Source organism: Triticum aestivum, chromosome 2B, assembly GCF_018294505.1.
Source record: "Triticum aestivum cultivar Chinese Spring chromosome 2B, IWGSC CS RefSeq v2.1, whole genome shotgun sequence".
NCBI classification, from domain to species: Eukaryota; Viridiplantae; Streptophyta; class Magnoliopsida; order Poales; family Poaceae; genus Triticum; species Triticum aestivum.
Genome location: NC_057798.1, coordinates 74,484,685 through 74,511,657, shown reverse-complemented (window position 1 = coordinate 74,511,657; position 26,973 = coordinate 74,484,685). Strand labels below are relative to the sequence as shown.

Sequence of the window (26,973 nt, the reverse complement as noted above, 5' to 3'; positions counted from 1 at the left end):
GTATGTAGACATATTTTAGAGTGTAGATTCACTCATTTTGCTACGTATGTCTTTTCAAGAAGGGGTCAGATTTGTCCTTGATTTATTTATGAGGTATCCAGATGGCACTGCACCGCCAAGAAAAGAGGGTAACATCAAAATTATGGACTACTTTTTTGAGTATGTTGGTAAGGTCCGGTCATAGTCACTTCTTGAAATCTCTAAAAAGACAAATACTCCCTCCGTACGGAAATACTTGTCATCAAAATGGATAAAAGGAAATGTATCTAGTATTTTAGTTTTAGATACATCTATTTTTATCCATTTTGATGACAAGTATTTTCGGACGGAGGGAGTAGAAAACAGAGTTGGTGATGATGGTGTGCGTTCCATCCTACATATAGGCCGTCGGATTTATATCTAACAGATAGGAAAGAAACTATGGCAATTTTGCAAAAATATACCCACACGTTTCTCCACGTTCGCAAATAAGGCCTTCCCTCGTTCAGCCTTTTCTCTCACAAGATAAACTACTCATACAAATGCATCTTGATGTTCCGTGCAACGCACGGGCAGCTAGCTAATTTCTTTTAAAGTAGTTGCTGCGATAATTGGGTTGAATTGATATGTTTTATGTCTGCCCCGAATGATTTCAGATTCACTAGTACTCCCTCCGTTCCAAAATAGATGACCCAACTTTATACTAAAGTTAGTACAAAGTTGAGTCATCTATTTTGGAACGGAGGGAGTAGTAACAAAGAAAAGGTTGCCTTGTTAATTAACAAAAAATAGGGTGAAAACTATCACATGAGGCCGGTAAAAACAAGGCACACTGGGTTCAGCATCATCGTCACTATAGTTGTGCGCGCGCGAGAAGTCTACATATCGAGGGGGCTACCGAGCGAGGCACTGAGACACAATGTTTGAGAGAGAAACCAATTGACAGATTATGATCAGATCGAGTTGTCACCCTTCTGCTGTCATTGCTGGGGGGGAGGGAGAGAAAGACGTATCGAGAGTGTGCGCGGTAGGCCCAGAGGCACAACTAGCGAGTGTGTGTGTGTGTGTGTGTGTTTGAAAGAGGAGTCGATAGATTATTATCAAGATCGATGTGCCACCCTACTCCTTCAGTGCCGGGTAGTGTGTGTGTGTATGTTTGAGAGAGAATCCAGTCAATAGATTAGTATCAAGATCGAGGTGTCACCCTACTCCTTCAGTGCCGGGTAGTGTGTGTGTGTGTATGTTTTAGAGAGAAGCCAGTCGATAGATTAGTATCAAGATCAAGGTGTCACCCTACTCCTTCAGTGTTGGGAAGTGTGTGTGTGGGGGGGGGGGAGGGGGCAGTGACACTCACATATCTCTACTCTTATAAAAAAACAGAGTTGGTGATGATGGTGTTCCTGCCATCCTGCAATATAGGCCATCCGATTTATATCCGACGGACATGAAGGAAAATATGGCAATTTTGCAAAAAGATACCCACACCCCTCTCCGCATTTGCAAATAGGGAATTCCCTCGTTCATCCTAAACTTCTCATACAAATGCATCTTGATGTTCCGTGCAACGCACATGGGCATCTTGCTAGTAGGGAGAAGGAGTTTGTGTGACACATATCTAGTTATATTAAGGGATAGGTAGATAGCATATGTGTGAGAGACATTATTATACTTTGAGACATTAGTGGCTGTGGGTGGGCGGAATTAAAGGGGTGGGCGTGTTAGACATAGAGAGCGTGTGTGTTTCTGTGTGAGAGACTTGTAGGACGGGGTAGAAAGACGAATTTAACCCTGACGGAGGGAGAGAAATACACGAAGTGCGTGTGTGTGATTCTGATGCCCACAGGGAAATGAGATATGTATGCGTGTGAGAGAGATTGCACAATTCATTCATGTATCACTATCTAGCGACCGTGGACGTGCCTCGCTTGAACATAAGTCAATATCTACTTCGTATCGTGGCCAAAGGTACAATATCGATTCAACGCTATAAAGATTGGACACTCACATATCACATTTTTTTCTATTTAAATAAACCTTTTTCAGTTGTGCATGCCAAAGTTACAGTTATGTTTCTTCAAACAACCAACGTAGCTATCATGCACATGCACCATTGTTACTCTTGCATTCAAATTCATTAGTCTTGGATGATTTAAGTTTCTATTTTGAAGTAATATATATGTAATATTCATATATGAGTTCAATGGTTACGCAATTTATGAAATGGAGGCTATGTAATCATATGAGGTAACACTTTTAAGTAGCTAACTACAATATCCATTTCTTTTTGTGCGCCTCTACACTAACACGTCAACGCATTATGTTTAAAGTAAATAACCAATGGCACTAAATTATCTATTTACACGAGAAATACATAGGCTGAGCGTTTGATCCCTTTTTTGTCAACGCGCCACTACACCCGTACAAATTGCCGCGCCCGTGTGAACGTCCAAGTTATCGGCGCATCATCCCGAGTTATTGTCTTTTTTTCTGGGGTGGACTTCACACCAGTTATTAACTGCTGACGCGTGCCCCGTGTACACAGTCTAGCATGACCTTCCCGCTAACACGGTCCAAAATTAGTTGAAACTGGATACGAACGATCCCGCGGGCGGCAAAATCTCCCGCCTCCTTCTAAAATTTCTGCCACCATAGTCTTTCGCATGCGAAATCCCCCTTTTGTCCTTGGTGCACGGAGACCAACAGTTACAATACCGCCCTCATCTACATGATAGGTCGGGGCTGCTTTGGTAACTTCCGGTTCCCCCCACTACACGCCACCCCCATTTCCTCTCCCCTCCTCCCGCAAAAACGACTAACTCCACAGCACCAGAGCATCTTACATCACATCGTCCGTACTTCATCGCCCTTTCTCCCCTCCCCTCTTGAAACCCTAGACTGCTCATCCACCGGCGTACCATAGCCCATTCACTGCCAGCGGCGTCCACCTCGTCGGATCTGCTTCTACGGCCGCATCTACCCCTCCCACCTCCCCTAGAAACAAGTAGACTGCTCATCCACCACTGTACCACAGCCCATTCAGTGCCGGCCTTGTCCACGGCGCCGGATCTGCTTCACCGGTACTCTCGTCAACCGTCGCGCATCTGCAGCGGCTCATTCGTACTCCCCACCGGAGACGCTTCGTCCACACCCCCCGGAGCCGCCCCACCGACGCCCCTGTCGACGGCCTCTGATCCTCTTCACCGACACCTTCCTCAACCCTACCGGAGGCGCTTCGCCAACACCTTCCTCAACCCAACCGGAGCCTCTTCGCCGACACCAGCGTCAACCGTACCGGAGTAGCTTCGCCTATACCATTCTTAACCCTACCGGGGCCGCTTTGCCAACTCACAAGTCCACGGCCTCAGATCCACTTCCTCGCACCCTCATCCAACCTACCGGAGCAGCTTCTGACGCCCCGTCCATGACCGCAGATCCGCATAGTCGACACCACCCTTAACCCAACCACCGTAGCAGCTTCTGACGCCCCGTCCAAGGCTGCAGATCCGCATCATCGACACCATCCTTAACCCAACCACCGGATCAGCTTCTGACGCCCCGTCCACGGTCGCAGATCCGCGTCGTCGACACCATCCTTAACCCAACCACCGGAGCAGCTTCACCTACGCCCTCGTCCACGGCCACGGATCCGCTTCGCCCACACCGTAGTCCACCCTACCAGAGCCGCTCCACAAACACCCTACTCGACGGTTCTAGATCTCCTTACCGGACCCCGACAGCCAGCGCAACGTCATCACCCTTGATGTTTCTAACCTGATTCCCACCATCTGGAGAGATGCCAAGCACCCGCCACGGCCTAGGTACTTGTCACCTTTAAACCCGTCCAGCATCACCTGCCCGATGTCCTTCAAATATACTAACCGGTCGCTGTTACCTGTTATGCAGCTGGCAAAAACTACAAGGACGATGTTTCTTCTGGATCTAACAGCTTGGCCAACCAAGATCCTGGACTGAGGCATTGCTATGATTTTGTAAGCGCGTCTCTCTCTCTTGTATTGTTCTGTGCCTGCCAGCGTGCTTTGCTAGGATTTTCGACCAGTAATCCCTTTGTGCAGACAATGATTTCTACTACTGGCTGCTAAATTAGATATATAGATGTCATACATGATACTACCTCGTACCTCCGTTCCTAAATATAAGTCTTTCTAGAGATTCCACTATAGGCTACATACGGAGCAAAATGAGTGAATCTACACTCGAAAATGCATCTATATACATCTGTATGTGGTCCATACTGGAATCTCTACAAAGACATATATTTAGGAATAGGGGCAGTACATTACACAAAATCGTAGGTGGCATGTAGGAATTCCAGTGCACTACATTAGGCTCCCTTAGAGTTCCTGCCAGTCCAGCATACAGAGTCATGGCTAGTTTATGGTATGCACACAATCGTTAATTGGTGGTTTAAATATGCGCAAGGGATATGCAATGTAGTATCATGTAGAGATGTCTGAAATTAGCCGTGTCAACTTGCAGATAGGGTTACACAATGAAAAAGTACAAGATGTATGTGGCAATTTCATGGAACATCGCAAAAAAAGGAGAGGCAATGGTGAGCCTCTACAGTGTGCTATGGTACGTCACTCCTCCATTGCAATCATCGTGACATGTTATTTGTATGCCAGATCTATTAGCCAAGTTTCTAAGGGACAGTTATTACGAGTTATCCTAAGAAAATAAGCACCTGTGAATATAAGCTCCATGTAATACGCCAACCAGTTCTTTTCATTGCGTTTTCAGCTTATCTTTGGTATGATCAGTGGAAAGTCTAGATTGCATTATATATATTTTTCATTTTCTGCACATATGGAAATTAATTTGACTTGCAAACATCACAAATTGAACCCAGTGTAGTAATTAATATGATAGGAAAACATACCATCACTATTTGCTCAAAATGCAAATACAAAGATACCATCTACTTGGCACAATCTTCTTTGGTCAATGTTTTCCATAGAGATCCCATTGCCTAATTTAAACGAAGAACGCATGACCCACATTGAAATGAAGAACAATTATTTGTTGAAATTTGATGGTCCAAGTGGCTGGTTATTATCATATAGCAGCACCACCTCAAAGCATCATATAGCAGCAGCAGCAACTCATAGCAACTCATCATACAACAGCAGTAGTCTGCAATTCATCATATACCAGCAGCAGCTCATAGCAATTCATCATATAGCAACAGCAAGAGCAGCTCATAGAAATTCATCATATAGCAGCAGCAGGAGCAGCTTGTAGCAACTCATCATATAGCAGCAGCGGCAGCTCATAGCAACTCATCATACAGCAGCAGCAGACTGCAATTCATCATATACCACCAATTCATCATATTGCAGCAGCAGGAGCGGCTCATAGCAATTCATCATATAGCAGCAGCAGGAGCAGCTTGTAGCAACTCATCATTCCCCTTCCCTTCAATTTTTAGTGAGGTTCTACCCGAAACACCCCCCTCCAAAGCGAAATTAGTTAAGCCCAAGCCCATAACTCAAAAATGACTTCTTTACATCTTTTATGGCTTATTTTGACAATATACCTGAAAAGGCGGAATCGAACTGGCCCTTAACCTGCAATTCAATTGTGCGTGCAATGATGAATCACTCCTGCCTGCTATCTGTACATTTAGGCATCATCATACATGGCATAACCTAATACATGTGCATTCCATTGTAGAATCTGGAATATGCAATGTTTATGTTAGTTCATACGTTGCACATGATGTTTAAATGCCCCTTAAATCTGGTCAGTCAAGTGATGGTCTTTAAGCCTCCTTCTTTGCTTCTTTTCTTGATATGTAAGATTTGCTCACACATCTGTTCAATTGCTTGTTTGCATCAGCTAGCCATACTAGGACTGTTTGCTTTGATTACTTGTTGTTCTTGACCTAACACTCTAACAGAGCTTGTCAACGATTTAAACACTAAGGGCTGCTGTAGTGGGGCCTTGTCTAACTCATAGGTGAATAAAGGTTTGGCTGTACACTACAGTAGGCTCTCCAAGAGTACCTAGAGATCCAGTTCGAAGGTATGCCTAGTTTTTACATAGTGCAGACATAGTAAATGCTTATTTCATTGTGTGCAAGTGCAAGAGATGCGGCATGTTTCATTATGTGGTGTTGTTTTGTTATAATCTCATCATTTTGTGTTCACAGACTGGAAAGTATGCATATTTATCTTCCAAGGAGATGAGTAACTAGTTTGTGTCACCTTGCAGAGGGGGTGCAATGAAGATAAGATTGAGGATTTCCAAGTACAAGATGTTAGGAAGGAGCCTTGCAAGAGAAGTAGGAGCTGCGCTGAGCCTCTTCAACCTGCTAAGGTAAGTCACTGTATGAAACTCAACAGTTCAATTCCTTGTTTGTTTCAGGCATAGTTAATTTTCTCTTTTCAATTGCTTTATTTGTCCTCACTTAATGAGATGCCCAAATAATTATACCTGATGTTCGGTACTTGTATCACTATTAGTTGACATAATTAAAGGCCTTACCATTTAATTACTCTGCCGAAGTGTGCCTGAAGCTTTGAAGTCTATTAACCAACTATTATTGCATGAGGCTCACAATCTAGTTTATACTATGCTAATGATTGCATAGTTTTGCCTGCTGTAGTATGTTTGTATGAAACCCTCTGCTGTTCATTATGCTCCCTAAGAATTTAATTGAGGTACAGAATGGCCAACTGCTTGCTTACTTATACGCAATGTGTTGTCTAAATTTGTAACTTGTCTGTGTTTTTGATTGGGCCCCAACATCATGCTCCTCTGGTGAGCTAAAAGTGATTTCTGTATGCAGGCTGCATAGACTATCTTTTTTATAATTTTTAAAACATCACCTGCTTATGCTTCATGACATGTAACATTTTTGTGTGAAAGTGACGTGTAACATTATTGTTAGTCCTGTTTTGCCATGTAGTACAAAATAGTGTCTTGTTCACTTCACTGTTGTAACTATATTTTTGCCCTAGTCATGTGTACTTACAGAAACATTTCAGGATGAAATGACATCAACACAAAAATCTGCGAGCAGTGCGGCATGACCGTTACCGAATGATTATGGATTGGAATTGGAATGTGCTGATGTTCTCGAGCATCAACTAGAGGTGGCAAGACAACGTGTACATGATTGTCAACGTATAATCAACAAGTTGAGACTGGACATGCAGGTATTAGATGCAGGAGTCAAAAAATGAAACATGACACCGAGGTAACCATGAAGGAATTGGAGATTTTGCAGACTGAAATTTGTGCTATCTGAATCCGGCCAATCCTATTTTCTGAAGAGATTATAGTTCAAATGGAGTTAAGTTGATGCGCGTCCATGATGTATGAGCCGTATTTGCCCAGTGTATGTAATTTGCTGTTTGTGTATGCTTTATTATCACCTGTGTTGTACCATAATGCCCAGTGGGTATAATCGGCTGTAATTTCTTTATTGTATAGTGTAGGATTATTCTAACTTTCTATGCCTTGATCTCTTTGTTGTATAGTGTATGCTTTTTAGAGGTGATAGTATTGAGTAGGATAATTCTTTGAATATGCTATATCGTTCAAACGGGGGCCAACTCGCCCGACCATGGGCCTTCTACGTCTCATAGGATCCATGGGCCTTCTACGTCTCGCAGGATCCATGGGCCTTCTACGTCTCGCAGTGTCCATGGGCCTTCTACGTCTCGCAGGATCCATGGCCTTCTACGTCACGTAGGATCCATGGGACGCTGACTCATTTATGGGTCTCGTACTGGCCTTTAATGGGCCATAGACGGGCCTATAATGGAAATCGTACGTTTTATTGGCTGACCATAACGGGCCGTTAATAGGCCGTATTTGGTGATGCTATGAAAATGGCCCAACAGACTAACGAACCATAAACGGGCCGACTGTAACGACGGGCTGAATTTGGCCCACAAGCAGAAAATGACAGTAACGGGCTGTAAGTAACCGAATGCTGCAAATAAGCCCAAGAATAAATGGGCTCTGAGAAGGCCGAAAGATAAAATGGGCTGTAAACGGCCCAACTGAATAACGGGCCCTTAATGGGTATAAAGCGATACATTGTTCATTACGGGCCAATTTCACCACGGGCCGTTAATGGGTCTAAAGTAATACACTGTTCATCGCGGGCCAGTTTCACCACGGGCCGTTAATAGGCCAAGAGTTACATAGGGCCTCATATGGGCCGAAAGACTTCATGGGCCATACATGGGCCAGAAATGAAAATTGGCTGGAATCATATTGGATGGCCCAGATGACGCTACTGGTCCTAATTCGGATAGGGCATAACGGGCTTTGGGTTAGCGGGCTATAAATGGGCTATATGCGAACATGCCGTTAACAGGCTTTTCATGGGCCGGCCCGTCACCTTTTGACCAAGTCAAACGGGTCGACCTTTTCACAGGAATGGGCCTCTGTTGGGCCGTGCCACGTGTCGACGTATCATAGGCACCTTCTGTCCAATGAGTGGATGACATCTGTCCCAACAATGAGCCGACACGTGTTTCCTCCAGCCAATGATGATTTTTCACATGGAAAATTCCCATTGGTCGGGGCTGTTAACGGGTTATCGGATCCAAAACCCGACCCGATAGCTTAACGGCGTTCCGTTACGGTGGATGCCACATGTCGGTCACCCTTGACGAAAGCACTTCTGTGACGCGCAATTTATCGTCATGGAAGTGGACACTTCCGTGATGATAATTTTGGTAATGTCATGGAACACTTCTACGACAGCACAGGTATGACTATCTCGATTCTGTCATAAATTTATTATAGATGTACATGCATGACAAAAAACTCGACCTATTATGACAAACACGTATCATCATGGAAGTGTATTTTTTTTAGTGATGCCGACGGCTTTTCTACGCCGACGGCCTGACCTGGGCCGTCGGTATACATCCATCTATGCCGACGGGGGCCGTCGGCATAGATTTGGCCGTCGGCAATTGGGTAAATTCTGGTAGTGTTTGTCTAGTGGCATGTTACGAAACAGGTGGTAGTGGCCTCGAGGAATTGGATCGTTGCCATTCGAATGCTTGAGCATCGTGAGTCATGAGTATTTTCATCACAGAACATTACCATGGCAAGTTGGCAATGTTCTGATATTCCTTGTGTTATTTAAACTTATTTTCGTCGCAGAACTTTGCCACTGCCTAAAGAATGCATTAAGATGCATGGACGCAGTAGCTTGTACTAAGATACATGGTACGCAGTGGTTGTTGCGGCTTAAAAATGCATGTACGGTCAGTGTACGGTTCCACGGGCGAGTTGTGTAGCCTCAACGCAGCGTGCAGTACAATTTGCTCCCGTGCCGTGCTCGATCAGCGGCTCGTGGGTCGGTGCCTGTCTCTCTCGTACAGACCCACCGATGTGGGTCCACTTGCAGACGGCAAGATCCCCGTCGATCTTGTTGGGTTGAGTCAAGAGGGCCAAATCTCGTGTTTTGACCCTTTTGTGGTCTAAATTCGGGATATGCCCTTGTTTGAATTTTTTTGACATCTGACCCTTTTTTCTACTGTCATGGGGCCTGGTGGTAGGAAACTAGTCCACATCAGTGTCGCAACCGGCCGCCGTCCCCCTCCATTTCGCACCCTACCACCAGGGTTTCTGGCGGTAGGTTGTCTGACCGTAGCACCAGGGATCCTGGGCGTAGGGTGTCTGATCCCCCCCCCCCATGCAGATGTGTTCGATGACCAAAAATGCCACCCGAACAGCGGTAGGGTTGCAAAGCCTACCGCCGTACCCTCTGGCGGTAGGATGGGGCCTTTTTATATGCCACGGGCCACCCGCCCCGTATCCCTCTCCCCCACTCAACCGCCCATTCTTCTTCCTCTCACCCCTCTCTCTCATCTCCTCCACTCCCCCCTCGGATCTTCTTCATTCCTTCACCAATTTTGCGGATCAAGATAGCCCCGGAACGAGAACCGTAAGCTCCTCAAATCCCTCCTATTAGTTTTAGTCAAATCACTCCCCTTTTTGTACTTGATTTGGGTTTTTTATAGCTTAGGAATGATTTAGTGTGAGACAAATTAGTTTGATATGTAAAACTTTTGGTGGATTTTATTTAGTGATATGATGAACCCTAATTCATATTCATGTTTAGAAAAAATCATGTTCATGTTTAAAAAAATCATGATGAACCCTAATTGATATAATGTACTTTGTTTATGTTACAAACCCTAATTCATGTTCATGTTCATGTTCATGTTACAAACCCTAATTCATGTTCACGTTAAAAAAATCTTTGTATGCTTATTGAAAGATTAACTCATATTTCCTAGTTTTAGGTACGGAACCGTGGAGCACATCTTGTCAGAGATGCCGCTCCCGTACGTGTACGAGGCCTTCCCCGAGCTACTTCAGCCGGTGGGATCTATCTCAGACGAGGTCCTAGAGGCGACGAGGGCAATGCGGTGGCACGAGAGGGCAGAGCGGATCCTCGACGATGTAAAGTGTTGGTCACTAAGCGTGAAGGAGTGGAAGAGGGTGAATGCAGAGATGGAGGTAGATCCAACTATCTCCCGTGTCCGCCGAGAAGGGTGCATTGAAGCTGCCAAGCAGCACTCCAACTGGGAGCTGCGCAATTTGGCCGGAGAATCTACTTCGAGAGCAATGCGGAGGAGAGAGCCAGGATGCCGCCCTCAATTGCATCGGCTTTCAACATCATCAACTGGGGAAGGACGGAGGCGAAAACTCCAGCGGGCAAAGGCAAGGTGGGAGTGCTTGAACGGTCGGATGCCGACCAGCATTCCGCCTCCGCCTGAACCGGTGGATCTGCTGCCGTTTCTGTCTCCACGGCCAGGGCTAAAATACTGAAGATGTCTGCCCACTCTAAGAACTTGTGTAAAGATCTTCCTATTAGTTTGTCTTGTGCCTTTCAGTTATGTTCTCAATGAATAATGAAACTATGTGCCTTTTGTAAATGCATTGTGCCTTTCGATTATGTTCTCAATGAATATGAAACTATGTGCTGTCAAATTCAGTGTTTTCATAAGTTTGTCTGTCAAATTCTGTTTGAACATTAAGTTAACTTCATGCCAATTGTTCTTGCCAATATGAATATACTTTCATGTGAAAAAAGAGCACAGTTTCTTCAACAACAAATACTAAAAAATACAACATGTGCAAAAAATGCACTTTGATGGGACCCTACCGCTAGCACACCCGGCGGTAGGTCTGTACACCCTACCGCCGTTATCTCTGGCGGTAGGTTGTCTGTCAGGTCAACTCCTGTGCCGTTTGTGTGACGGCCTCTACCGTTTCCCTACCGCCAAATGTCATGGCGGTAGGCTAGCATAGCCTACCGCCATAGGGTGCGGCAGTAGCAAAAGGGTCATATTTCAAAAAAAAAATCAAAAAGGGGCCAGATCCGGAATTTATATCACAAAAGGGTCAAAACACGAAATTTTGTCAGTGAAGAGCCAGCCATCGAGCAACGGCTCGCAACACGTGGAGCAGAGTCTTCTGACGCCACTGTCAAGGCACAAGGACACCGTCGCCGGCAACGAGTTGAGCAGCGCGCCGCCATGGACGGCTTTGTGGGCCTCCTTCGGCAGCTCGGAGACCACGCGCAGTACGTTAATCCTCCTGCCCTTCTGTCCCCATGGCCGGCATTGTTCGTGCTACTGTCTGAAACTGAACTAGCTCTCTGATCTTCTTCAGGCTCGCCCAGAGGTGTTCCACGGCCTTCGCGACCAGGCCATGGCCGCGTCCACACGGGCACGCAGCCTCACCCTGCGCGCGCAGCGGCTCGAGGTGGAGCTGCCGCTCGTCGAGGAACGTCTCTGCCGCCGTGAGAATGAACCACCCTGCTTCCTGCAGCAGGACGTCGCCGTTGCTTCGAACATTGGTACGTATGTACACCTGCAGCAATTCAGTCTTCTCGTCAGGCATTCCGATCAGAACTCAAAAGGTTTGTGTCACGTGATCCCGTCTACTAAAACCTCAAAGTTGATCTTTTCCTGGTTAATTTTGGCGTGATTTGGCCTTTGGGTGCAGATATGATGCTGGTGGCGTGGGGGCGTGCCTGAAGCGATACACGGACCCGTCCTTCTTCACTCCGTCTCTTCAGAGTCCATTCTGCCAAGCATGAGCTTTTCTTGCAGGAAACCAGACGAAAGCTTCAGAGTTCCCACAAATGCTCCAAGTAAACACTTCGTATATTAGTATTATTTCCGAAACTAATCCTCCCTTTTTCCAGCTTTCCTTCTCAGTGTTAATTCTTTAGGCCCTCTTTGATTCGTAGGATTCTCAAAACATGGGAACAGGAGAAATGAAGGATTGGAGTGGCATGTCCACTTGAATCCCATAAGACTAGCACAGAATGTTTGATGCCACAGGGAAAACAAAGAAAATGAAAAAAGAGGTTAGATTGAATGCTAGATTTTTAATGAAGTGTAGTACACATGATTACGTAGAAAAATTTCCTATATGATTCAATCCTATGAATCAAACGACCACTGTAGGAAAAATTCATAAGGATTATAACCCTCCAAAAATTATATGAAATTCCTTTGAATCAATGGAGCCCTTAGCAGACAGATTAACTTGCCATTTGAACCTCCTATAGATTCACAACAGACGCGTCGCTTGATACACGCCCCGAGAATTTAAATGTCAACACATCATTCGAAGAATAAGGTGTCAAATGCACGAATTTCGCAACCAGGATTCTTGTGCTAATTTGGCCGAAACATCAAACACCAGGGTGCCATGCTCTGTTGTGCTAGTTAACAAGGAGAGAAGCAGTAACCTCGTCGAGAGGACCAACTCGTTCAGGGCATGGCGCTCTCCGAGTGCAGCCTGTACTCGTGTGACTGACATCACACAAGGCAATGCTGATGGATTTGCCATCCATGGTGCCAGCAAGGCCGACGACAATGCCAACATTGCCACAACTGCGCATCGTGGCAACGGGTCAAAAGCTTGCCGAGGAAGCCGTTTGTCAAGAAGTCGCTTGCCGAGGAAGCTTCTCCTGGTGGCTACCGGCTACCTAGCCAACACTTCCCCGATCCGGCTCTACCCACCTTGCCACTGGCGGCGAAGAGTCGTTTGTCTACAGCGGCTTCACGGGCATGGATCAGCTCTCGAAGTCACCTCCGTCATGCCGAACGACCTCCTCATGCTGACCGACGGTACTAGCCAGATGAAGGGCCAGGCCTTCCTGCCGTCCCCGCTGCCGTTCCGCGTCGAGGCGAACGGCACCGGCGCCGTGTGGTCCTTCTCCACTATTTTCGTCTTCGCCATCTACGGCCTTACACCGACCTGAGCAGCCATGGCATGGCCTTCTTCATCTCCGGTTCCAGGGAGGTGTTCAGTGTTCTCCACTGCACTGTCAGGCCGGTACTTAGACCTCCTCAACGGCAGCAACAATGGCAGCCAGAGCACCCGCATCTTCGCCGTGGAGCTCAACACGATACAAAACATCAAGTTCCATGACATCAACGACAACCACGTCGGCGTGAACGTCGATAGCATGAAGTCGCTCGATTCCGCCAACACCGAGTACTACAACGACCGCACCGGGCAGTTCTTGAACCTAAGCCTGGTAAGCTGGAAGGCCAAGCAAGTGTGGGTGCACTACGACAGCGCACTACAACGAAGATCACGGTGACCATGGCTCCCCTCGGCGTGGCCAGGCCCAAGAAGCCCCTCCTGCAGACCGCAGTCGACCTCTCGGGTGTATTGCAGAGCACGGCGTACATCTAGGGGCGGAGCTGGAGCAAATGTTACCCGATGCACCACTTTAACGAGGCATAAAATTTTCAGGCAACAATGTATTGGATATAGGTGTGTTCCATAGCTTCTATCACACAGTATAGGATATAACAGAAGACAATTTGTGAAAACAAAATATAGCCATCCAAATTCTTAATATAATGATAAAACAAGGGACAAAATTACTTGAAAAGGATTCTTGCATTTCCAAATCCCAAAATACATCATCGGACAACAAGGTTCAGTAACGTACAACATACAAATAGAATTAAACATACAAGTACAATATATTATCTTCTCACTAGATCTTTCAAATTAGGATGAAAATGTTCTATTAATTTTCTCTTGCCAGGATCATATTGAAACTCCTCTTCCCTATTTATGTCTTTCGGAACATCTTGTGATAGTTCTTTTCATTTGAGAAAAACTTGTCCATAGTATCTCTATTTGACAAACACAAATTAGAAATGAGACATGAATACCTATATAGACAAATGGAATATACCCTAATTAGAAGTTATAACCCTAGGAAATGCCCCACATGCTTTGTCAAAACATAGTGATTTATTCTATTTGCTATAAATTTATACATAATTGTTGCAGTTTGTAAACAAAATAGAAAAAGCAAGAAAAGACTAGCCGCAAGTGTGGTCTGTTGTAATCTTTGGACTCATGGAAGACAGAGCGGAAGACTCAATATTGGAATTTGAAAAGATTGCCGAATTACCAAGAGCCGGACCGGCAGACCGACGTGCGGCGTCGCCGACTCGCCGGTGAAGACTCAGGCTGCGTGGCCGGTGGCCTACGGCGTCCGTTGCCCTGCCGCAGTGACGCTGCCGCCTGGGTACGCGACGGCGAGCGGACGACGCGTATGGTATGGAGGCTGGCTCCGTACGGTACGCGTGGTACACAAACCTAATCTAGGTTTTTTAGGTGGAAGTTTGAATGTTTTTTTTTGAGCATCAGTACAGACACAGGCGCTCATATACACGCGCGTACACTCACCCCTATGAACGCACACACGCACACCCTACCTCTATGAGCACCTCCGAGAGACTGAGCCGGCATATCATCTTGAGATTTACGAAGCCACCGTAGGCGCCTCGTCGTCGACGGGAACATCTCCTCCCACTGAAAGCGCATCGCCGGAAATCCTGAAATAAATCAAGGAATAATGTGAGCACCAGGATTTGAACCCTGGTGGGTTGGGGATACCACTGTCCACCTAACCAACTCAACCACAGGTTGGTTCGCGGAAGTTTGAATGTTTGATCGATGGATTTAGGTTAGGGTACTGCCCCTGTGTCCCGTGCGTGCGTACGTGAAGGTCGTGGATCGATTAAAGGATATGGGCCAGTGCGGGCTGCCGATGCACAGCTATTGGGGGCTACCCTGATGCACTCCGCCTTTTTATTTGATTTTTTTTTGAGACAAACTGCAAAGCTTTATTACGTCGTCACAATATTTACAGGAACGAAATCAAGATCGTTGGGCTGGCCTAACCAAACATGACAGCCAACCCCGAGAGATAAAGCGTGCTTTGCTACTTTGTGAGCCTCGATATTCGAGCTCCTAAATTCATGAATTATATTACAGACCTCAAATTCAGACTTATGTTGTATGATTTCATGTGCAATAGCCCCGTAGCTTCCTTTGCTTTGCTGTCGAATGTCATCCACGGCCACTTTACAATCCGAAGCAACATGAACCCTTCTGACATATATATCATCTGCCAATGCCAGGGCCTTTTTATTTGATAGGTACTACTAGCACTTTTTTGGAGCCGTATTCCTGTGCATACGGGTCAGCCCAATGGGCTCCGCCCCTGCGTACATCGGCTTCTCGTCGGCAACAGGATTCCTGTACACACGCCACTTCGTCCTCTGCTGGAGCTTCCCGGTGGATGGACTAGCACCGACACTTGACATCTCGACGCTGCCAGCCTTGCCAGAGGTCTGGCCGAACCCAACGTCCATGCCTGTATCAGTGAAAATAGGGCCGGCCTTAGCATTGGTGACGCTGGTTTCGGTAGGCATTGGAATCTACATCTTTGTAAGATGGTGGCATCTCAAATACTCTGAGGTGCACGAGGACTGGGAGATTCCGTTCGGCCCGAAGCGATGTTTCATGCGATTGGGGGGTTTAGGGACAAAAACCTGCTTGGGAGGGGAGGTTTCGGAAGTGTCTATAAGGGTGTGCTTCGCAAGCCTGACATGGAGGTCGCTGTAAAGAGGTTGTCACACAATTGAAGGCAAGGGAAAAAAGAGTTCATCGCCGAGGTAGTAAGCATTGGTATCACGCAATTATTGGGCTACTGTAGACGAAAGGGTGAGCTTCTCCCGGTTTATGAGTACATCGAGAATGGTAGTCTTGACAAGTACCTACACAATAGAAATAGCCCAATTTTGGACTGGCCTCAAAGGTACTGAATCATCAAAGGTGTGGCCTCGAGCTTGTTGTATCTGCATGACAAGTGGGAGCGGGTCGTTATCCACCGAGATATAAAGGCAAGCAATGTGCTATTGGATAGTAAGATGAATGGAAGGTTAGGTGATTTTGGTCTTGCAAGGATATATGACCATGAAACCGCCGCTCCAGCCACCCATGTGTCTGGCACAATTGGATATCTGGCACCAGAACTCGGGCGCACAGGGAAACCAACACCCTTCACCAATGTATACGCATTTGGCATGTTTCTACTGTAAAATATAGGGTTTGGGAAACTGGCTCGACACCCTAAAACAGGGTGTGGCTATCTCATTATATAGACGTATCAAGAGGTACAATACAAGGCCTATACAAGACTAAGTATATACAGTCTAACACCCTCCCTCAATCTTAACTATAGCCTGAAGTACAAAGTAACTTAAGATTGCGCCTACAGCCTACAAACTGTGGTTGTGGAAGAGGCTTCGTGAAGATGTCAGCAAGTTGATCCTTTGAGGATATGAACTTGATACAAAGTAGTCTCTGTGCAACATGTTCCTGAACAAAGTGATAGTCAACCTCGATGTGTTTCGTCCTAGCATGAAACACCGGATTAGATGAAAGGTATGTAGCACCGATGTTGTCACACCACAGAACTGGAGGATGACCTGGAGAGATTCTCAACTCCCTCAATAAGGACTGTACCCATATGATCTCAGCGGTGGCATCAGCAACTGCTTTATACTCAGCTTCAGTACTGCTACGAGACACGGTGGCTTGCTTGCGAGTATTCCAGGCGATCAAGTTAGGACCAAAGAACACTGCATATCCCCTCGTGGATCGCCGATCATCAGGACTTCCAGCCCAATCTGCATCAGAGAAAGCCGAAAGTTCACAAGACGGTGCAGGCTGAAGGAGCAGACCATACGAAGCAGTGGAAGAGACATACCGCAGAATGCGCTTAACTGCCGAGAAATGAGTGGTACGAGGTGCATGAAGATACTAGCACACACGATTGACTGCATAAGAGACATCAGGCCTGGTGATAGTGAGATATTGCAGACCGCCAACAAGACAACGATACTTAGTGGCATCATCAGTGGAAAGAAGATCTCCATCAAGGGCAGACAACCGATCAGTTGCAGACATCGGAGTGATAGCATGTTTGCATTTGAGCATCCCAGCATGACGTAACAAATCCAAAGAATACTTCTTCTGAGTCAGAGTCAACCCAGCAGAAGACCGTGACACCTCCAAACCAAGGAAGTAATGTAGAGAACCCAAATCCTTGACAGCAAACTCCCCACTCAATGCAGACACAAGGCGATCAGCAGCAACATCAGAGGAACTGACAAGGATGATATCATCAACATAGACCAATAGATACATCATCACCTCATGACGCTGAAGGAGGAACAATGATGTGTCAGCAGTGGAGGGAATAAACCCAAGAGTCCGGAGAACAGAACCAAGGCATGCATGCCACGCACGAGGTGCCTATTTAAGTCCATACAACACCTTGACCAGATGATAGAGATGATGCAGACGTGTAGGATCAACAAAGCCCGGTGGTTGACGCATATAAACCTCTTCCTCAAGAACTCCATGGAGGAAGGCATTTTGCACGTCAAGCTGACGAAGAGACCAACCACGAGTAACAGCAAGAGACAGCAGTATACAAATAGTAGTAGGCTTGATAACTGGACTGAACGTGTCTTCATAATCAAGACCATACCTCTGCTTAAAACCCTTGGCAACTAGCCGTGCCTTATAGCGCTCAATAGAACCATCTGCATGTCGTTTTACCTTAAACACCCACTTGGAGTCAAAGATGTTGATGCCAGAGACCGGAGGAACAAGTTGCCAAGTGCCATTTTTCAGCAAAGCCTGAAATTCCTGCTCCAGCGCAGCACGCCAGTGAAGAATACCCAATGCGGTCTGAAAATGACGCGGCTTAGCCGTCGGATCCGCACAGCATGAGCCACACATGCCCAAGCCACGCCATAGTCCCGTCTGTGCGTTCCTTAGGACGAAAAACACCAAACCGGATGCGTGTGTGTGGACGACGAGCAACCACAGCAGGCGGCGCTGGCAACACGGGGCTTGCCACAGGAGACAAAGGCAAGACCAATCCTGAGCTGGAGGAGCCAGAGTCATCAGACTCAGCGCAGGACGACGTGGCCGAGACGGGGCTACCGAGCCCATCCGACGACAAGGCTAGCTCGCGAGGAGCTGAGGGGGCCGAGGCGGGGCTGTCTGGTGTAGCTGACGTGGCCGCTGGGCCACCTGCCGCCGGGCCAGTGGCTGCTGGGCCACCTACCGCTGGGCCAGGCAAGGGCGACGCCTGCGGCGTTGACCCATCAGCAGGCCCAGGTGACGCGGCCAACAGGGCGGGCTAGCCGGGCGTGCCAGGCGACGGGGCGGGCGAGCCGGGCGCAGCTGCGGGTGCTGCCGACGCCCGCGAGGCGGCTGTGGATGCATCGGGCTGGCGGGCGCAGCCCGCCATGCATGGGCCATGCACCGGATCAACGTGACCATCACGAGTGTTGTCCATAGCCTCATCATCAAGGAGTTCAAGATGGGCACCACGTCCAATACCTGCAGCATGGTTAGGAAGCAACAGAGGAGCATTTGCAACATCCACAAATTGATCAGGCGAAGGTGTAGCTGAGTGCACAGGTGGTAAACTAATGGTAGAGTGGTTCGGAAGAGCACGAAATGGGAACACATTCTCATCAAACACGACGTCACGAGAAATGTAGACACGATTGGTGGGAACATGAAGACACTTGTACCCTTTGTGGAGAGAACTGTACCCAAGAAAGACACACTTCTTAGGCCGAAACTCTAACTTACGCTTGTTGTACGGCCGCAAGTGCGGCCAACACGCGCACCCAAACACTTTGAGAAATGTGTAGTCTGGGATATCATTGAGCAAGAGTTCAAGAGGGATTTTCATTTTCAGTAGTCGTGAGGGAAGCCTATTTATCAAGAAAAAGGCGGTGGAGAAAGTATCACTCTAGAACCGAAACGGGACGGAGGCATGAGCTAGTAAAGTAAGTCCAGTCTCTACAAGATGACGATGCTTACGTTCAGCGGTGCCGTTTTGCTGATGTGTCTGAGGACAAGATACGCGATGCGAGATCCCAAGCTTGTTAAAGAATGAGTTGAGGTTGTGATATTCACCCCCCCCCCCCCCGTCGGATTGAACATGAATAATTTTGTGCTTAAGGAGACGCTCAACGTGTGCTTGGAACTGAATAAAAACATCAAACACATTAGATTTATGCTTGATAAGATATAGCCAAGTAAAACGACTGTAAGCATCAATGAAACTGACATAATAGTTGTGACCACTAACAGAGGGCATGACCCCATACATCAGAAAACACAAGCTCAAGAGGATGTTTCACAACACGACTAGACTCTGAAAAAGGTAGTTGGTGACTCTTGCCCTGCTGACAGGCATCACAGATAGTTTCAGCACTTTTATTGGACACAACTGGTAGTTCATGGCGATGCAGCACATGACTAACTATAGGAGCAGCAGGTGACCAAGGCGCGCATGCCAGTGCGTAGGCGACACACGAACACCATTGAACACCTGAGGAGAAGACAGTGTAGGAGATGCAGGCGGTGCGTCAAGTGCATACAAGCCATGGCGAAGACGACCACTAAGCAGAACGACCCTCGTGTCTCGATCCTTGATAAAGAAACGAAAAGGGTGAAACTCAGCAAGAACATTATTATGAAGTGTAAGTTGAGGAATAGACAACAAACTACGTGTAGCAGAGGGAACTCGAAGGACACTAGAAAGATGCAGTTTGCGAAAATTGTGTGCAAGAAGTGATGCTTGACCAACATGGGAGATGCGCATACCTGCTCCGTTGGCGGTGTGCACCTGATCATGTCCGCGATATGGTTCCTGAGTGGAGAGCTTGCCCATCTCACTGGTGAGATGATTCGTCGCTCCTGTATCCATATACCACGCCGGATCAAGAGAGTAGGACTGCGTGCGCCCGTGCTCGTGCCCCGTCACAGCAGCTGCAGCCTGCTTATCATTCCCTTTTCCATTGTTACCAAGGCCAAGGAAGTCTTGCTTGTAGCATCTGTGGCAGCGAGAGGCGAGGTGACGATCTATACCACAAAGCAGACAAGCCTGAGGAGCACCGCAACTAGAACAACAAGCGACTGGGCCCGCCAGTGATGGTCGGCCCATTGCCCTGCGAGGCCTGCGACGAGGAAGCCGGTGGTTTGCCACCTGATGAGGCCGGCTTCTGAGGTTTGCCGCGTGTGGCGGCATTGGCCGAGACGAAGCTGGGGGAAACATGGCGCGCCTTGATGCGCTGCTCACGCCCAAGGAGGCGCGCATAGAGCTCATAACGCGGGAGCGTATCCTCTCGACCATGGACGTTCTCAATGAGATTGTCATAATCATCATCGAGCCCGTTAAGCACAAAGGTGGTGAAGTCCTCGTCCTAAAGCGGCTGACCAACAGAGGCCAAGGTGTTGGCAAGGCTCGTTATCTTGTTGAAGTACTCCGTGATGCTGAGATCTCCAAGCTTGGTCTCACCCAACTCAGTGCGTATAAAGTGCACACGTGCCTGAGACTGAGAGGCGAAACTAGTGTGGAGGGCCTCCCATGCCTCCTGGATGTAGCGGTGAAGATGACCATCGATGAAACGCTCGGCGTGAGCGAAGACTGGATGGCGGAGAGAATGGCCTGATCCTGCGCCACCCACGTGTGATATGCCGGATGGTGAGAGGGTGGGCACAGGATGGACCCGTCGACATAGCCCTCCAAGTAGCGGCTGCGGAGTAGAGGCAAGACCTGAGCACGCCATGATAGGTAGTTGTCCGGTGCGAGCTTCACCGGCAGCAGGTGCGAGAAATAAAACGGCGGAGGCGCCGTGGTTTGAGGAGTGTACGCCTGCGCCAGTGGTGCATAGGGATCCATGGACAGGGCCATCTCTGGACGAGGGACCATCACGTAGGCGCTAGGCGAGGAGTAGGATCCGGGAGAGGCGCCAGCCAAAGCGCCGTAGGTGCCAGGCGCGGCGTAGGGGGCAGCACCCGCAGCAGCTGAAGCACCTTGGTCGGTCGCTGCAGGGACGCCATATGGCGAGGTGGTCGCGCCCCCATAGGATGGTTGCGGCGGCGCCGGGTAGTAGTGGTGCGGTGGCAGCGGATGCGGCACCGCCGTGTAGGGTTGCGGCGGCGGCGCAGCATAGGCCGACCTCGGCCATAAGGACGACGGCGGCGGGGGCGCACCATAGGATGGCGCGGGAGCGCCGTACCACGGCAACCCAGCACCATGGTGCGAACTCGGCGGAGGATGACCGCCATGGGCCGGCAGCGCCGCGGGCTCAGGCGGGACCATCAGATCGTCCGGAGCCCCCGCGGCCTGCGGGGAAGCGGGCGGCGGCGGCAAGGCACCGTACATCGCTGCAAGGGGCCGGGAGGCCAGGAAGGGCGACATTGGGGCGAGGGCCGGCGCGGCGGCGGTCGAGATCGGCGCGGCGGCGGCGGGAGGTGGTGCAGCGAAAGACATCGTAACCTAATCTGATACCATGTAAAACATAAGGTTTGAGAAACTGGCTCGACACCCTAAAACAAGGTGTGGCTATCTCATTATATAGATGTACCAAAAGGTACAATGCAAGGCCTATACAAGACTACGTATATACAGTCTAACATCTGCTAGAGGTCACATGTGGCCGTAAGCCAATCTTCACAGACAGGCAAAATAATCGGGTAACTCTGGTAGAGTGGGTGCTTGAGCACCGCCGGGATGGCTCAATCCTCGACACGGTAGATCCACGACTCCGAGGGGAATTCGACATGGAGGAGGTAACCATCGTGCTAAAAAACTTGGTTTGATATGCACATACCTGTTGCCTGATGTGGGGCCTATTATGCGGAAGGTCATGCATTACCTTGACCGTGGCGGTCGCCTCCTGATTTATCTCCGGCCTACATAAGCTACATGGACCTAGTGCAAAACGGAGGGTTGAATTCAACCAACATGGACACGCCAGGTTTTGAACCCAAAATGAGCGTTGCCACTATATCCTCAGCGACAATTTTGCAAGACGGAAGATGAAGCATAGAATCGTGGGGACTCCTCTTATCAGACGTGGGCATCCTTTCATCAAAATTACTAGCCCAGTCAACAATAGTATCTCTCTCTATTCTTAAGATATCGAAGGGTTTTGGTTACCTCATCCAAATGGCTAAATCCAGGACCATGCATATATATACTTAGCACACTAAAAAGACATGCAAGCAAGAACTCTGACAATAAAGTTATCTCTGAAGATGTGCCCCATCTAGAGGAGGTTGTTTGATTTTCTTTGACATCGCTTACATGACTTTGCTATTTGCGGGCATTTTTGTGTGTGCGTGTGTGTGCATTGATGTTGGATGCGTGCATCCTATATATGTAGAGGCTGGATGTGTACTCACTCTGTTTGTATGCACTTAATGCGTGATTTGAAGTCAGTAAAATCCATCATTTGTCCCAAAAAAGAGGAGGTTGCATTGGATTGTACTATCAATAATAAAAAGAAAAAAATACCGCTGCCACTGCGTCCTCCTCCGACGCAGTTGCTATTAGTCGATATGAGATTGCGTTATCTTAAATTTGAGTACTTGATCAAAAATCACCATGATAGATGGTGCAGCTAATAACAATTAGCAACCCATTGCAAGCTGTCAGAAAATACAATACTGAAAAGATTTAGGCAAGTAATCAGTTGAAAAAATCCAGGCAAGGATGTTCATGCTGATATCATCCATGGAGATGCAGCATGCAGAGATATCATTTTTTCCCTTGATAAGGAGCATGAAAATACTTTTTTTTAGTAAAGAGCAAGAAGAGACAAAATATTAGAGTCATCGAGAAACATTCAGAACAAAATCTTGTCCAGAATTTAGAAGTGAAGTGAACTGCGTTTTTGCAAGCTACCTTAGCTTGCAAAAATGTCTTATATTATGAGATGGAGGGAGTACTTCTAACAAAATTGCTAGAGTATGCCTCAGGCCTCATTGCTATGCCCTAAATATTTTGCTCCTGAAGACCTAACACTGGACATTTAGATTATTCTCTCCTTTTTCCAGGAACATTTTGATTATTCTAACAGAATTGTGGCAATTTTGCAAGGGTTGATGGCATTCGTTAGGGAAAAGCAGGCTGCACGCAGCTTGACCAAATAGCCAGTGACCCATCGTGCATGTACCTCAAGACTGAGGAACGACGACTTGAGACTTGTGGTTGCCCGGCCTTGCCGGTCGTCTCACGTCTCCTAGAAAAGGATCGCATTCAACCACATGTGGTGTCTAGACAGTGTGCAGACAGCAAGGCAGAGAGCACATTTTCTACACCCATCCATATGCATTCCCATTTCAGCCGATAGGGCTACCAGAATTCTCATCATCACCACAGCTCAAAAAAGTTCTCCTGAGCGAGCTACCATTCAGCGCTCAGGCACCCAAAGTACCTTACCCAAGGATACGAGAGTCATGCTTCTCAAGCCTTACCACTTGGTCGCTCCGCTAGTCCTGCTCCTCATGGCCGCCGGCAGCAGCGGCGGCAGCGATGATGGTCGGCAGTTCGCTCTCAACGGCTTCGCGGGCGCGAACCTGACGCTCGGCGGCGCAAGCACGGTCATGCCGAACGGCCTGCTCATGCTGAACAACGGCGCCACCAGAAAGATGAAGGGCCATGCCTTCCATCCGTCCCCGCTGCCGTTCGGCGCCGGGTCAAACGGCACCGGCCCCGTGCGGTCCTTCTCGACCACCTTCGTCTTCGCCATCTTCGGCCACGGCCAGCACGCCGACCTTAGCGTCCGCGGTCTGGTCTTTTTCGTCTCTGCGTCCTGGGAGGTGCTCTCCACTGCGTTGGCAGGCCAGTCCTTGGGCCTCAACAATGGCAACCAGAGCGCCAGCATCTTCGCCGTGGAGTTCGACACGATCTATAATGCCGAGTTCCGAGACATCAACAGGTACGTCGGCGTTGACGGTGATAGCCTAGTGTCCCTCAGTTCCGCCAACACCGGGTACTATGATGACGACACCGGGCGGTTACTAAACCTATCTGTGATAAGCTGGAAAGCCATCCAAGTGTGGGTGGACTACGACAGCAGGGCAAAGATTTTCACTATGACCATGGCTCCGCTGGGCATGGTCAGGCCCAAGAGGCCCATGTTGCAGACCACCATTGACCTCTCTGGCGTGGTGCAGAGCATGGCGTACGTCGGCTTTTCATCGGCGATGCACAATATCACCTCCGGACACTTCATCCTCGGCTGGAGCTTCGCGCTGGACGGGCCGGCCCCGGTTCTGGACATCTCGGTGCTGCCGACCTTGCCATCGGCCTGGACCAAGAACAACCAGTCCATCTCACAACCATCCATGTCCATGTCGCTGAAGCTCGGGCTGGCCTTAGCATCGGTGACGCTGGTTTTGGTTGGCATCGGAATCTACATCTCTTCAAGACGACGTCTCAATTGCTCCGAGGTGCAAGAGGACTGGGAGGTTTCGTTAGGCCCCAGCCGATTCTCTTACAAAGACTTATTTCATGCGACTGGGAGGTTTCGGAAGTGTATATAAGGGTGTGCTTCGCAAGCCTGACGTGGAGGTTGCAGTGAAGAGAATGTCACATGATTCAAGGCAAGGGGTTAAGGAGTTCATCGCCGAGGTGGTGAGCATTGGTCGTCTTCGACACCGAAATATCGCACAGTTGTTGGGCTACTCCAGGCGTAAGGGTGAACTTCTCTTGGTTTATGACTACATGAAAAATGGTAGTCTTGACAAGTACCTACACACAAGAAATGGCCCAACTCTATGTTGGTCCCAGAGGTATTCAATCATCAAAGGTGTGGCATCAAGCTTATTGTATCTACATGAGGAATGGGAGCAGGTCATCATCCACCGAGATATAAAGGCAAGTAATGTGCTCTTGGACACCAAGATGAATGGACGGTTGGGTGATTTTGGTCTTGCAAGGATATATGACCACGAAACTGCCGCTGAAACCACCCATGTGGCTGGCACCCTGGGATATCTTGCACCAAAACTCCCGCGCGCCGGGAGGCTAACACCTTTCTCTGATGTATATGCATTTGGCGTATTTCTCCTAGAGGTCACATGTGGACGAAGGCCAATCTTCATCGATGAGCAAAACAACCGGGTATTGTTGGTCGAATGGGTCCTTGAGCACCACCACAATGGATCAATGCCCGACACGGTGGATCCACGACTCGGAGGGGAATTCAACACGGAGGAGGTAACCATCGTGCTCAAACTAGGTTTACTATGCACGTACCCATCACCCACTGCACGGCCTATCATGCGAAAGGTCATGCAGTACCTCGAACATGGTCAATCGCTTCCTGATTTATCTCCGGCCTACATAAGCTACGTAATGATGGCCCAAATGCAAAATGAAGGATTTGATTCACACAACAAGCCATGTTCTCAGCCCGCAATGAGTGTCGCCACTGTATCGGGTGAGTCTTCAGCGACCATTTTGCGAGAGGGGAGATGAAGCATGTATGTAATTGACCTCTCTCTCTCTCTCTCTCTCTCTCTCTCTCTCTCTCTCTCTCTCTCTCTCTCTCTCTCTCTCTCTCTCTCTCTCTCTCTGTTTTCACTAATTTGGTGGTAAGGAGTTGTATTAAGAAGTTATGCTTTGTTGCTGTCAAAGAAAAAGTTATGCTTGTGGTTCCGCACTGCTCCGCCTTGCATGTTAGAACTGTCCGCTTTCCGTTAAATGAATGTTGGTTAATCATTATATGTATAAGTACAAGTGGTTAAGAAAGATTTCATGCATAGCTTTGAAGTGTACCTTCACTGGTCGATCAGTTCAAACGGCCGAGTAGGTGCTGCAATTAAGAAAGATTAGAGTGTACAAGTGCTCTGACAAGTCGTTGCCTCGTTGATCAGCCCGTCGACATGTAATTGTGTCCACCAAATGAATCGGCCGGTAACAGCACATTGTGTGTTCACGAACAGCTTGATTTAAAGTCAAGAGCTACGTGCACATGATTCCATTGGTTGTGCTCATGATCGTGAGTCCGTGACTTTAGTACTCATGACACTGGGTTGGACTAACACTCAGCTTGAGTCAATGGCTACTACTACGTGCCAGGCGTGCACGCGCCGTTGTGTGTCCTTTGATTTGAGCATCGATCGAGCACCTATGGGGATTGGGGAATTCATGGAGCAGCCGGCTCGGCAGAGTGCTGCTCAGCTTTCGACGCTACTGTCAAGATTCAAGGTCACCACAGACAGCAACGAGTCCAGCCACACCGAGCTGCCTGAGGCCGTCATGGCCGGCCTCGTGGGCCTCCTTCGTCAGCTCACATGTGTTTGGTTATCCGGCAAGCGCTTGCTTTGCCTGGCCAAGCAAGGGAGCGATGAATTTGGTTTATGAGCTAGCTTGCCTTGTTGTCAGCGGTTTCCAGCTTTTTGTTCAATGGAGCGAGCAAGCCAAATCGGCTAGCCTCCGTCAGCAAGCCTAGCTTTGCCTAGCAAGGTAAACCGGAAAAGGGATCCAATGTTTGGTATCGACTGTTTCCGCGAGCCTGCACCCGCGCGTGCAAAGCAGTCACTGTACTTGCGTTCAAAGCACGATACGGTCACCCAACTTTGAAATATGCTCGTTACAGTCACACTACACCACGGTGGTCAATTGGAGGCGTTTTTATAAGGGCGTTTTGTAAACGCCTCAAAATGTTGCTTTAAGGTGGCATTATAGAAAAACACCTCAGATTGATGGAGCTTTGGAGGCATTATAGGAAAACGCCTCAGATGATTCAGCTTTGGAGGCATTTT

General features: G+C 48.2%; 1 pseudogene; it reads left to right on the top strand.

The window, feature by feature from the left end:
- The first annotated feature begins 23,545 nt into the window (after positions 1 to 23,545).
- On the top strand, positions 23,546 to 25,890 carry LOC123040514 (L-type lectin-domain containing receptor kinase SIT2-like; annotated as a pseudogene).
- The last annotated feature ends 1,083 nt before the right edge of the window (positions 25,891 to 26,973 follow it).